Source organism: Lactuca virosa, chromosome 4 (assembly GCF_052849685.1).
Source record: "Lactuca virosa cultivar CGN04683 chromosome 4, Lactuca_virosa_CGN04683_v6, whole genome shotgun sequence".
NCBI lineage: Eukaryota > Viridiplantae > Streptophyta > Magnoliopsida > Asterales > Asteraceae > Lactuca > Lactuca virosa.
In genome coordinates this window covers 296,308,869-296,320,003 of record NC_136429.1, presented here as the reverse complement: position 1 = coordinate 296,320,003, position 11,135 = coordinate 296,308,869, and positions in this window count along the sequence as shown.

Sequence of the window (11,135 nt, the reverse complement as noted above, 5' to 3'; positions counted from 1 at the left end):
TGTAAAGATCTTTGGCTTTCTTTTTTCACTTCTTAAACTTAAGGACTCTTAGATCTATGATGTATGTTGTTTATTATGTTTTTGTTTATGAATCTTTCACATTTTAGCTATAAATCTCGAAATATAATAAGTATTAACACATTATCACAACATAAACCAAAGAAATCACATATAACATGCAAACACACATAGATCAACACATAACACTTGTATACTCCCCCCAAAAACAAGTAAAACCGAAAACAAGGGGGTATGAACTCACCTTGGGTTTGAAGTTTCGGTTTTTGGTGATGATGTGAGGAGATTCGGCCTTAACAAGCTTCTTGAGGGAAATTTCGAACTTAGAGGAGTTCTAAGAAGCATGATTCATGATTTAAAGAGTAAATGAGTGCTAGTTTTAACAAAACATGATATTAGACTTTTTGGTTAGAAGTATCTTACCAAAGAGATGGATTTTTGATGAAGTCCTCTTGGAACACAAACAACCTACGTAATTTTGAGGATAAGTGGGAGTTTTCAAGATGATTTTGTGAGTGTTTGTAAAAATTATGAAGGTGGTGGTGTGGGTTTGAGATTCTCGGCCTTAGTTAAAGGAAAAGGAAGAGAGAAGATCAAAGGGGTTAATGCATGATGGTTAAGGATGATTTTGCTTTGATACATGTGCGTTCCTTTGCCTAGAATACCACTAAGCAAAGGTGAGGTGTCAAGATCTCACATTATCTTGTTTTAAATTTCTCTCTTTTTTTATATAATAGTTGGGCCGAGAAAGGCTAAGAAGAGAAGAAAGGATGGGTAGCTTGGGCCTTACTTGCTTGGTCATGATGCCATGTGGCCCAATTAATTAGCTCTCGGCTCATTAGGCTCCTTTAGATATTCACGACCCATTAGAACCAAATAAATGGAGTTTATGGCCCATTAGGGCTATTGGAGCTATTATGGCCCAACGTGGCCCATTAGGGATAACATGAGCCATTTTAAGTCCACATGGCCCAATACGTTAAGTTTTATGAATATGGATCCATTTAGAGCCCATTTAAGGGTTTTAAGCCCAAAGTAGTCAAATTGGAGGCTTATGGGTCCATTAGGCCCAATAAGAAAATCCTAGTCCTTAATGGACTTAAGCCGGAATTTTTAGGGTTTCCAATCTGTAGTTGACCGTTCGAAGTGTTTGTATTGAACTTTGATCTTTCATTTGGATTTTTAAATGGAAGTTTGTTGTCATTGAACACTCATAAATCATGTTTTCAAGTCATGGTTAAAATTGTTGCCATTGTTAATGTTTACTTAAGGATAGAATTTCCTAGCCAAATTTGCTAGTTGTGACACTCAATCAAAAAGAGCTCAACATGAGGCAGAGACGATGGGTAGAATTACTGAATGATTACGAGTGTGAGATTCGTTATCACCCAGGCAAGGCCAACGTGGTAGCTGACACCTTAAGTCGAAAAGAATACTCGGGTCTTCGAGTAAAGTCATTAACCATGATAATCCATCCGCACCTGTCCATGCAAATCAAAGAGGCCCAACTGGAAGCTTTGAAGCCTAAGAATGTGGCAGGTGAGGCTTTAAGAGGAATGGATAAGAATCTAGAAGTCAAGGACGACGGAGCTCGTTATCTCATGAACCGAATTTGGACACCAAAATTCGGCGGGTTCAGGGACGTCGTCCTGAATGAAGCACACAAAACTCGATACTCCGTACATCCCGGTTCAGACAAGATGTACGTGGACCTGAAGAAACGCTACTGGTGGCCGAACATGAAAGCCGAAATCGCTACATACGTGAGCAAGTGTCTGACTTGCGCCAAGGTTAAGGTAGAGTACCAAAAGCCTTCGGATTTACTCCAGCAACCTGCGATACCCGAATGGAAGTGGGAACGAATAACCATGGACTTCATAACCAAACTGCCTAAGACAACGGGTGGTCTTGATACCATTTGGGTAATCGTTGATAGATTGACCAAATCCGCGCACTTCCTGCCAATAAAGGAGACTGAGAAGATGGAAAAGTTGACTAGGACGTACATCAAAGAGGTTGTACGACTACATGGTGTGTCGATATCCATTATCTCTGATAGACATAGTAGATTCACTTCACGGTTCTGGCAGTCCTTACAGAAAGCTCTAGGGACCAGGCTAGACATGAGTACGGCCTACCATCCACAAACCAACGGGTAGAGCGAAAGAACTATTCAAACCTTGGAAGATATGCTAATAGCGTGTGTGATAGACTTTGGTAAAGCTTGGGATACCCATTTACCACTTGTCGAATTCTCGTACAATAACAGTTATCACACTAGCATCAAGGTTGCACCATTTGAAGTCCTCTACGGCTGCAAGTGCAGATCACCTCTGTGTTGGGCTGAAGTGGGCGACACGCAACTAGCTAAGGGACAAGTCCCTAACAGTACCCTCACTGGCCCTGAAATCATAACGGAAACTACGGAAAAGATTGTTCAAATTCGAGAAAGACTGAAAGCATCTTGAGATCGACAAAAGAGTTACGCCGACAAGCGATGCAAACCCTTGGAATTCCAGGTTGGGGACCGGGTGCTACTAAAGGTCTCACCATGGAAAGGAACGATACGTTTTCGTAAACGTGGTAAACTAAATCCAAGGTATATCGGACCGTTCAAAATCCTTGCCAGGATTGGCCCGGTGGCATACAAACTTCGGCTACCATAGGAACTTAATAACGTACATCCTACCTTCCACGTATCAAACTTAAAGAAGTGCCTATCCGACAAGACCCTCGTGATACCACTCGATGAAATTGAAGTTAATGAGAGTCTCCACTTCGTGGAAGAACCGGTTGAAATCATGGATCGAGAGATCAAAAGAACAAAACAAAGTCGGATCCCTATCGTGAAGGTCCGTTGGAACGCTAAACGAGGACCCGAGTTCACCTGGGAACGCGAGGATCAAATGAAACAAAAATACCCGCATCTTTTCCCCAACTCTTGAAGTCCCAGTCAAAACACTAATTTCGGGACGAAATTCCTTCTAACGGGGGGATGATGTGACAACCGTTAATTTCTAGTCAAGTCAAAGTCAAATAAAGTCAACAAGTCAAACCGGTCAACTCAGCTAACCCTTGTATATTAGGGTTTACATTATGATTACTACTGTACAACTCGCTATTTTAATAAGAAGTTATCACTTGGAAAATTCATATGTTCAGAATTCTTAAACCCTAATCAGGGTAAATGATGAAACTACTTGGTAAAACATTATTCCGTACCCCTTGGGGGCGTATAACATTCATAACAAGGCTTAACGGGGTTTACAAACCTTGCGTTGCGAAGCTAAACATCCAAAAAGGTCACAAACGAAGTCTCTCTCAATCTCCCTTTGTCAGTCTCTCTCTCTCTCTCTCTCTCTCTCTCTCTCAAATCTCTCTCAAATCTCTCCCAAATCTCTCTCAAAACTTTTATAATCATTTGGGGCATCCCGACCCTTAACTTAGTCAAAAACCGCTCAAAACAGGAAGTTTATGCGAAAAAACAGCTCTATAGAAGCGAAACCCTCTTAGAGGCGAAACCCTAAGAAGCGAAACCCTAAGAAGCCTCCTGGACCGAAACCTCTCGCAATGACCGAACCTGCTTGGACCGAACGGCTGAAGAACCGAAACTTTGACGAGCCGAAGCTGATCCGAGACCGAACCCGACAGCCTTCGCCTTCGCTTCTCGCCTACTTTCGCCTTCGGTTCCCTCTGACGGCTTCGCATGCGAGACCTTCGACCGAACATCCTTTCGGTTCTCATCCAACAACCGAAACTCCTCTTGGTTCTAAGCACCCAAGGACCGAACCTTCAGCCCTGAACTCAGATTTTCGCAGACTTCGCCCCTATTTCCCGGTTTTCGACCCCGACTTCGTTCTAAGCTCGTTTTTCGTGATTTTAACGCGGGATTTTCACCCAAACTCGTATTTTGACATAAGAGACCCTATATATTCATAATTTAAACACATATTAAGGGAAATCTTTGTCTAAGAACAATATCTAGTGGGTTAGATTTTTGAGGTGGAGTGTTGTCTTTTCTATAAGTCTATGACATAAGCTACCTCCCATACCACTTTATGACCATCCTCAGTCACTATTCCTCCCTACCTAGTCAACTATTTGTCCTTTCACCCTCTTTCTCCAGCAAAGGATCTTGATTCAAGGGCTGAAGATCTTCATCTCTACTCCCACATTATTCACTCCTTCACCAAAGAGCAAACCCATTTCTCTCTCTCACTCACTCTCTCTAAACTCGAAATTCAAGGCTGTTATTGAGCAATCTCCTTCACTTTTGGGTAAGTAATTTCATCTTTCACTTGATTATCTTACATCTTTCAAACTCGCAAGTGTTCTTAAACTTAATATCTTTCAAATTTGTTTAATATGAAAATAGTTCAGGTTCATACCTTTAAAATGACTATTTGCACATATCCATACGATTTTTCTACAATTTATGGTGATTTTTACAAAACTGCCTATCGTTCCATAAACGAATTCGGATTTTTCGTAACACTTTGTAACATGTTGAGCAAAGTGTAATCTTTGATGAATTCATATTTTGCATGTGTTTTTCTGTTGTGATATATTTATATAACAGAAAATATTCTCTGAAATATAAGATTCCTTTGTAATTACAAATAATGCAAGATGAAACATAATAAGTATAGTTATGTATTTGTTAAACTATTACATACAAATGAAGGGTCTTACCACAATACAAACGGATTTTCAATTACTATATGGTAAACTATAATATGTATAGTTTATGGATTTCACATTTCAAACATACTACACGTAAACTCGTTATCGTAAATTGTGAGACACGTCTTCAATTGTACTATTTGAGTACTGGTTAAAATTCCTGAATTAGTTATAACCAGAGTCTCTTGTAGGGAGAACGTGATAATTGTGTATAGATCTATATTGGGGTTGACAACCCACACCCATGCTGCTAAGACAGTCTGATCGGCCGATCGGGGGTGACATTTGTCATTTCGATTCCGACGTCTGAAGAACATCGCAACAGGAATCTCTGTTATAGTATGGTTATAGCGACTCACATAGGGAGATAACGACATATATAGTTTACGGGAATTTCTACTTAAAAAGGGGTTTTATCTATCTAAAATTACAAACACGTTACAAGTACAAAATACACTCTTACACTCAGTCTTGGGATTTAAGACCACATAACATTTTATAAGGAAAATATTGGATTTTCTTGAAGTATACATTACATTTATAAACAAAGGTTTTCAAACTCGGAATACAATACCCGGTTTCATTTCAAACAGAAACTATTATACATGTTGGTAGTAACCATGGCTTTCATACTCTTCATCCAAAAGCTTATGAACTCACCAACTTAATTGTTGACACTGTTTCAAAACTACTTGTATTCTCAGGGAACCAATGAACAGGTAATCAACTGCTTTTGAGGATGGGACGCAAGACGTCAAATTATACATTTTTGTCATCATAATGTAATTGATTTTGAAACATGTAAACTCATACTATGGTGTAACTTTTTCAATTATATTTATGATGGTTGTTTTTACTATGGGCACTATTATACTCGTTGTTGTGATACTATACATGAAGTCCGCCACCCCGGACGTTTCCGCCATCCTTGGTTTGGGGGTGTGCCAGATAACAGGGACTTCTTATGTAGCTGATGGCAAAGAGTGGATTGGTGATTACCCTAAGGCAAGCCTAGGATGAGATTAGCACGTGAAGCAGTAGTAGTAGAAGGGACTTGGTGAAGTCAAATCAATTCTTGAGGAAAGTACGGATAGATTTGGAAGGTAGTATGGGCCCTTCTACTAAGAGCAGAGGATCCGTACTCGAACTAAGGAAGGCTGAGATGAATCCAGGGAACTTGTAGTGTGTGTGATCCCTCGATGTATGATGAGTATTCTAATGTTTGTTATGGTGTATTTTCAGTATGGTGACGCTACACACTAGACCAGTTGGCACTTCAGGCGCTGGTGAGCAATCAAGCTCGGGCTCTGGAGCCGGGCAGCTAGATGAGCAGATGAGAGAGTTCATTTCATCTGAGGTCACGTGCATTATCATTGACCAGACTCCTGTGATCTTCGGTACGATCAAGGAGGGTATCTTGGAGCTTTTGGATGAAAGACTGAGTGCATTCCGCACCGAGGTAATGGCCATGATGGGGTTGTGCACACTGACGTTTAGGGAGTTCAGAGCTTGTGGAGCTCCTGACTATCATGGGGCTCGGGACCCCATTGCTAGCGGTAGGTGGTTGGCAGGTGTCGCCAACGCCTTTCGCACCAGCAGATGTCCCGAGAGGGACAAGGTTCGACTTGCTTCCTGCCTCCTGAAGGACAGGGCACGAGATTGGTGCGAGGAGGTTGGGAGAGCTATTGGAGATGATTTCGCTATTGATGCGATGACTTGGAGTGATTTCTCGGCCAGGTTCAGGGCCGAGTTTGTACCTGTGATTTAGGTGCAACAGCTTGCGAGGGAGTTCCAGGACCTCCAGCAGACTACAGAGATGGTGGCCGAGATCACTGCTATGTTCAGGGAGAGGGCCATTCTTGTTCTGCAGTATGTGGCGGAAGAGGAGATGAAAAAGGCCTAATACCATGAGATGCTGAGGAGCGACATACGGCAGTTTGTGAGCCGATCCAACTACAAGATGCTGGAGGATATGATTGCGAGATCTCGGGTAAGGGAGCTGGATTTGGAGATGAAGATGAAAAGGAAACCAGATGGGGTTCAGACAGGTAGTTCAGGCAAAAAGCCCAAGGTATCAGATCACATATCGATGATCCAGCAGGGTCGCAGCCGGTGTGGCAAGTGCGACAAGATGCACGAGGGGGCGTATACGGCGGGGAGTTCGGGCTGCTTCAAGAGCGACCGGACTGGTCATATGAGCAGGGATTGTACTGCTACCACCACCACCACAACAGTTTCAGATCTGATTTGCTTTCAGTGCAATCAGAGGGGCTACAAGAGGGCCCAGTGTCCGAGTTTAGCAACAGCAGGACAGGTGGCGGCGCCCGCTCCTGATATGTTGAGGATCACAGACGGCCATTAGTGCCAGGCAGAGGTGCCTACGGCGAGGAGCAGGATTTTTCATCTTACTGCGGAGGAGGCACGTGCGGCTCCTGATGTTGTGACATTTATGTATTCTCTCCTTATCTCTTTATTTGTATTGATTGTCGCTTATGTTTACGTGTTTTATTATAGGATCGTTCCAAGTGAATGGTATATCAGCTCTGGTATTATTCGATTCGGGGGCTACCCGATCTTTTGTGTCGCTCGCACTTAGCAAGCGATTTGTTAGAGCTTCGGGGGAGCTAGACTGTCCACTGGATGTGGAGATAGCAGATGATAGGAATGTTCGGTTGTGAGGGTTTATCGGGGATGTACACTATAGTTGTTCGACGAGTAGTTTTCCATGGATTTGGTCCCCATTCCCCTGCGAGGGAATAAGGTTATAGTGGGTATGGACTGGTTGAGCCCCAATGGGGCAGTGATCGATTGCAAGCAGCAGCTAGTGAGAGTTCGGACTCCTAGTGGGGAGGGTTAGTGATTCAGGGTGAGAGGCCGCAGTGTGGACCGACTTTGTGTTCGGCAGCGAGGGCGAGGAGCTACCTTCAGCAGGGTTGCACAGGTTATGTCGCCTATGTTATGGATACCCGGGATAAGGGTAAGGCGACTGTGCATGATGTACCAGCCGTATGAGAGTACCCGGATGTGTTCCCAGAGGATTTGCCTGGGGTGCCTCCGGAGTGGCAGGTAGAGTTCAGGATTGACCTAGTTCCTGGTGCGGCTCTGATAGCCAAGGCACAATATCGGTTGGCTCCTCCCGAGATGCAGGAGTTGTCTACATGGCTGCAGGAGCTGTTGGACAAGGGACTTATCAGGCCGAGTAATTCGTCATGGGGAGCCGCGATCCTATTTATGAAGAAGAAGGACAGGTCACATCGGATGTGTATAGATTACCGGGAGCTGAACAAGGTAACGGTGAAGAACTGTTATCCTCTCTCGAGGATTGATGATTTTTTGACCAGCTTTAGGGTGCATCTTGGTTCTCCAAGATCGATCTGTGATCAGGTTATCACCAGATGCGAGTCAGGGACGACGATGTACAGAAGACAGCTTTTCGGACTCGCTATGGTCACTATGAGTTCGAGGTGATGCCGTTTGGGCTCACCAATGCTCCATTCGTGTTCATGGATCTCATGAACCACGTGTGCAAATCGATGTTGGACCGGTCTGTGATAGTCTTCATAGATGATATCTTGGTTTATTCCAAGACTCGGGAGCAGCATGAGGAGCACCTGAGGGAGGTGTTGGAGACACTGAGGAGGGAGAGACTTTTCACAAAGTTCTCCAAGTGTGAGTTCTGGTTGCGCGAGGTGCTGTTTATGGGGCACCTTGTCAACCAGAAGGGTATTCTGGTTGATCCGGCCAAAATAAAGGTCGTGATGCAGTGGGAGGTTCCGAGGTCTCCATCTGAGATTCGGAGTTTTTTTGGTCTAGCGGGTTATTATCGGAGATTCATCAGGATTTCTCCAAGATTGTTGTCCCACTGACCCGACTGACCAAGAAGTCGGTGACATTCCGCTGGGGGCCTGAGCAGCAGGCAGCCTTCGAGACTCTCAGACAGCGGTTGTGTGAGGTACTGATTCTGACCTTGCCAGAGGGCATCGATGACTTCGTGGTTTACTGTGATGCTTCAATCACGGGTATGGGTGCAGTGCTGATGCAGCGAGGTCACGTGATAGCATACGCTTCAAGGCAGTTGAAGCCTCATGTGGCGAAGTACCCGACGCACGATTTGCAGCTGGGGGCTGTAGTTTTTGCCCTCAAGATTTGGCAACATTACCTCTATGGGGTCCGTTGTACCATTTACACAGACGAAAAGAGCTTGACGTACCTCATGGATCATCTGAATCTGAACATGAGGCAGCGTCGTTGGTTAGATGTGGTGAAGGACTATGACTGTGAGATCCTCTACCACCCAGGGAAGGCCAACGTGGTGGCCGATGAGCTCAGCCGTAAGACGGTTGCAGCACCGATATAAGACATATGTTTGAGGATGACAGTGGTTACTCCATTGCTGGAGCGGATCCGAGAGGCGCAGGTTGAGGGTATGAAGGAAGAGCACCGGAAGTGTGAGCGGATCGTGGGCCAGGTGGCCTCATTTGATTATGACAGCGGGGGGTTGTTGACGCTGCATCGGGGGGGGGGGGGTCTGGGTTTCTTATTGGCGTGGTGTGCGACGGGTTCTTATGGAGGAGGCGCACAAGTCAAGATTCTCCATTCACCCCGGGGCGACGAATATGTACTGGGATCTTCGCCTTGATTACTTATGGCGCTGCATGAAGTGGGACATTGCATGTTATGTGGAGTAGTGCTTGACCTGCAGGAAGTTCAAGGCCGAGCACCAGAGGCCTCACGGAAAGATGCAGTCGTTAGATATTCCCGTGTGGAAATGGAAATATATCACTATGGATTTCATCACGAAGCTTCCCAAGACCGCACGTGGAGTAGATTCGATTTGGGTCATCGTGGATCAATTGACCAAGAGTGCTAATTTCATCCCGATCCAGGAGAGTATATCGGTTGAGAAGCTAGCGGAGATTTATGTACGCGAGGTGGTGGCACGTCATGGAGTGCCAGTGTCGGTTGTATCAGACCGAGATGTCTGATTTACTTCCAGATTTTAGAGGCGGTTCCACTACAAGATGGGTACTCGTCTTCACTTAAGTACTGCTTTCCACCCTCAGACTGACAGGAAGAGTGAGAGGACGATTCAGACTCTAGAGGACATGCTGGGTGCATGTGTATTGGATTTTGGAGGCAGTTGGGATACGTATCTTCCGTTAGCGGAATTTTCATATAACAATAGCTACCACGCTAGCATAGATCGACCTCCCTTCGAGATGATCTATGGGAGGAATTGTAGGACCCTAATCTATTGGGGCGAGGTCGGTCAGAGAGTCATGGGGAGTACTGAGGTAGTACTCAAGACTACTGAGAGGATCCAGCAGGTCTGGAGCAGGCTCCAGACTGCTCAAAGTCGGCAGAAAAGCTATGCCGACAAGCGTCGTTCAGACTTGGAGTTACAGGTGGGCGAGATGGTTCTCCTTAAGGTGTCGCCTTGGAAAGGTGTCATCTGGTTCAGGAAGCGGGGCAAGCTGGGCCCCAGGTACATCGGTTCGTTCAGGGTGTTGGCTCGGGTGGGCCAGGTTGCTTACCGTTTAGATCTCCCAACAGAGCTCAGCCAGATCCACAACACTTTTCACGCCTCCCAGCTGCGGAAGTGCTTAGTGGATGACTCCGCAGTTGTACCTTTATAGGATATACAGGTTGACGACAGCCTGAACTACATCGAGAGACCAGTGGCTATTCTCGACGAGAAGATGACGGAGCTGAGGAACAAGAGGGTGGAGTTGGTAAATGTGCAGTGGCGGCACCGCAAGGGCTCTGAGTGGACTTGGGAGCCCGAGGAGGAGATGAGGGAGCATTACCCGGAGTTGTTTCCCGAAGCAGCAGACTTTGAGGATGAAGTCTAAGACAAGTGGGGGAGAATTGTAACGCCTAGTTCCTGCTATGTATTTAATTAAAAAATTTTATTCATTTTTGTATAGCAACTCGAAGAATTGGAGGCCCCAAACTCGTCGAGTAGGAATGGAAATTGGATGCGGGTTGTAAAGACTATTCGACGAGTTGAGAGCCCTCAACTCAACCAGTAGGCTAGCAGGGGTGAAACCCAAATTTCGAGGTTTTGCACCCCATTTAAGCATCTTAATCCCCTCATGCTAGCCTCATTTCTAGCCTCCAAGTCCCAAACCCTAAATCCAGAAACCCTAATGCATTTGTGAGCTTGTGATCCATCTTTGAGTGAAGTTTTGTGTGTGTTGAAGCTTGTAAAGGAAGGAAAAGCTTGGGGATTCAAGAAGAAGCTAGTAGATCCAGAGACTCCATTTCATTCTCATCATTTCCTGGTAAGCAAGTCTCAAACTTGCTTAGTAACTTCTTAGATCTCCTTATTATCATTTTATTGGGTTTTTGGTCCAAGAAGCATGACCTTTGGGAAATTGACGTCCCAAGTGAGTATACCATCAGATCTGGAACCATGGAGGGCTTTCATGGCA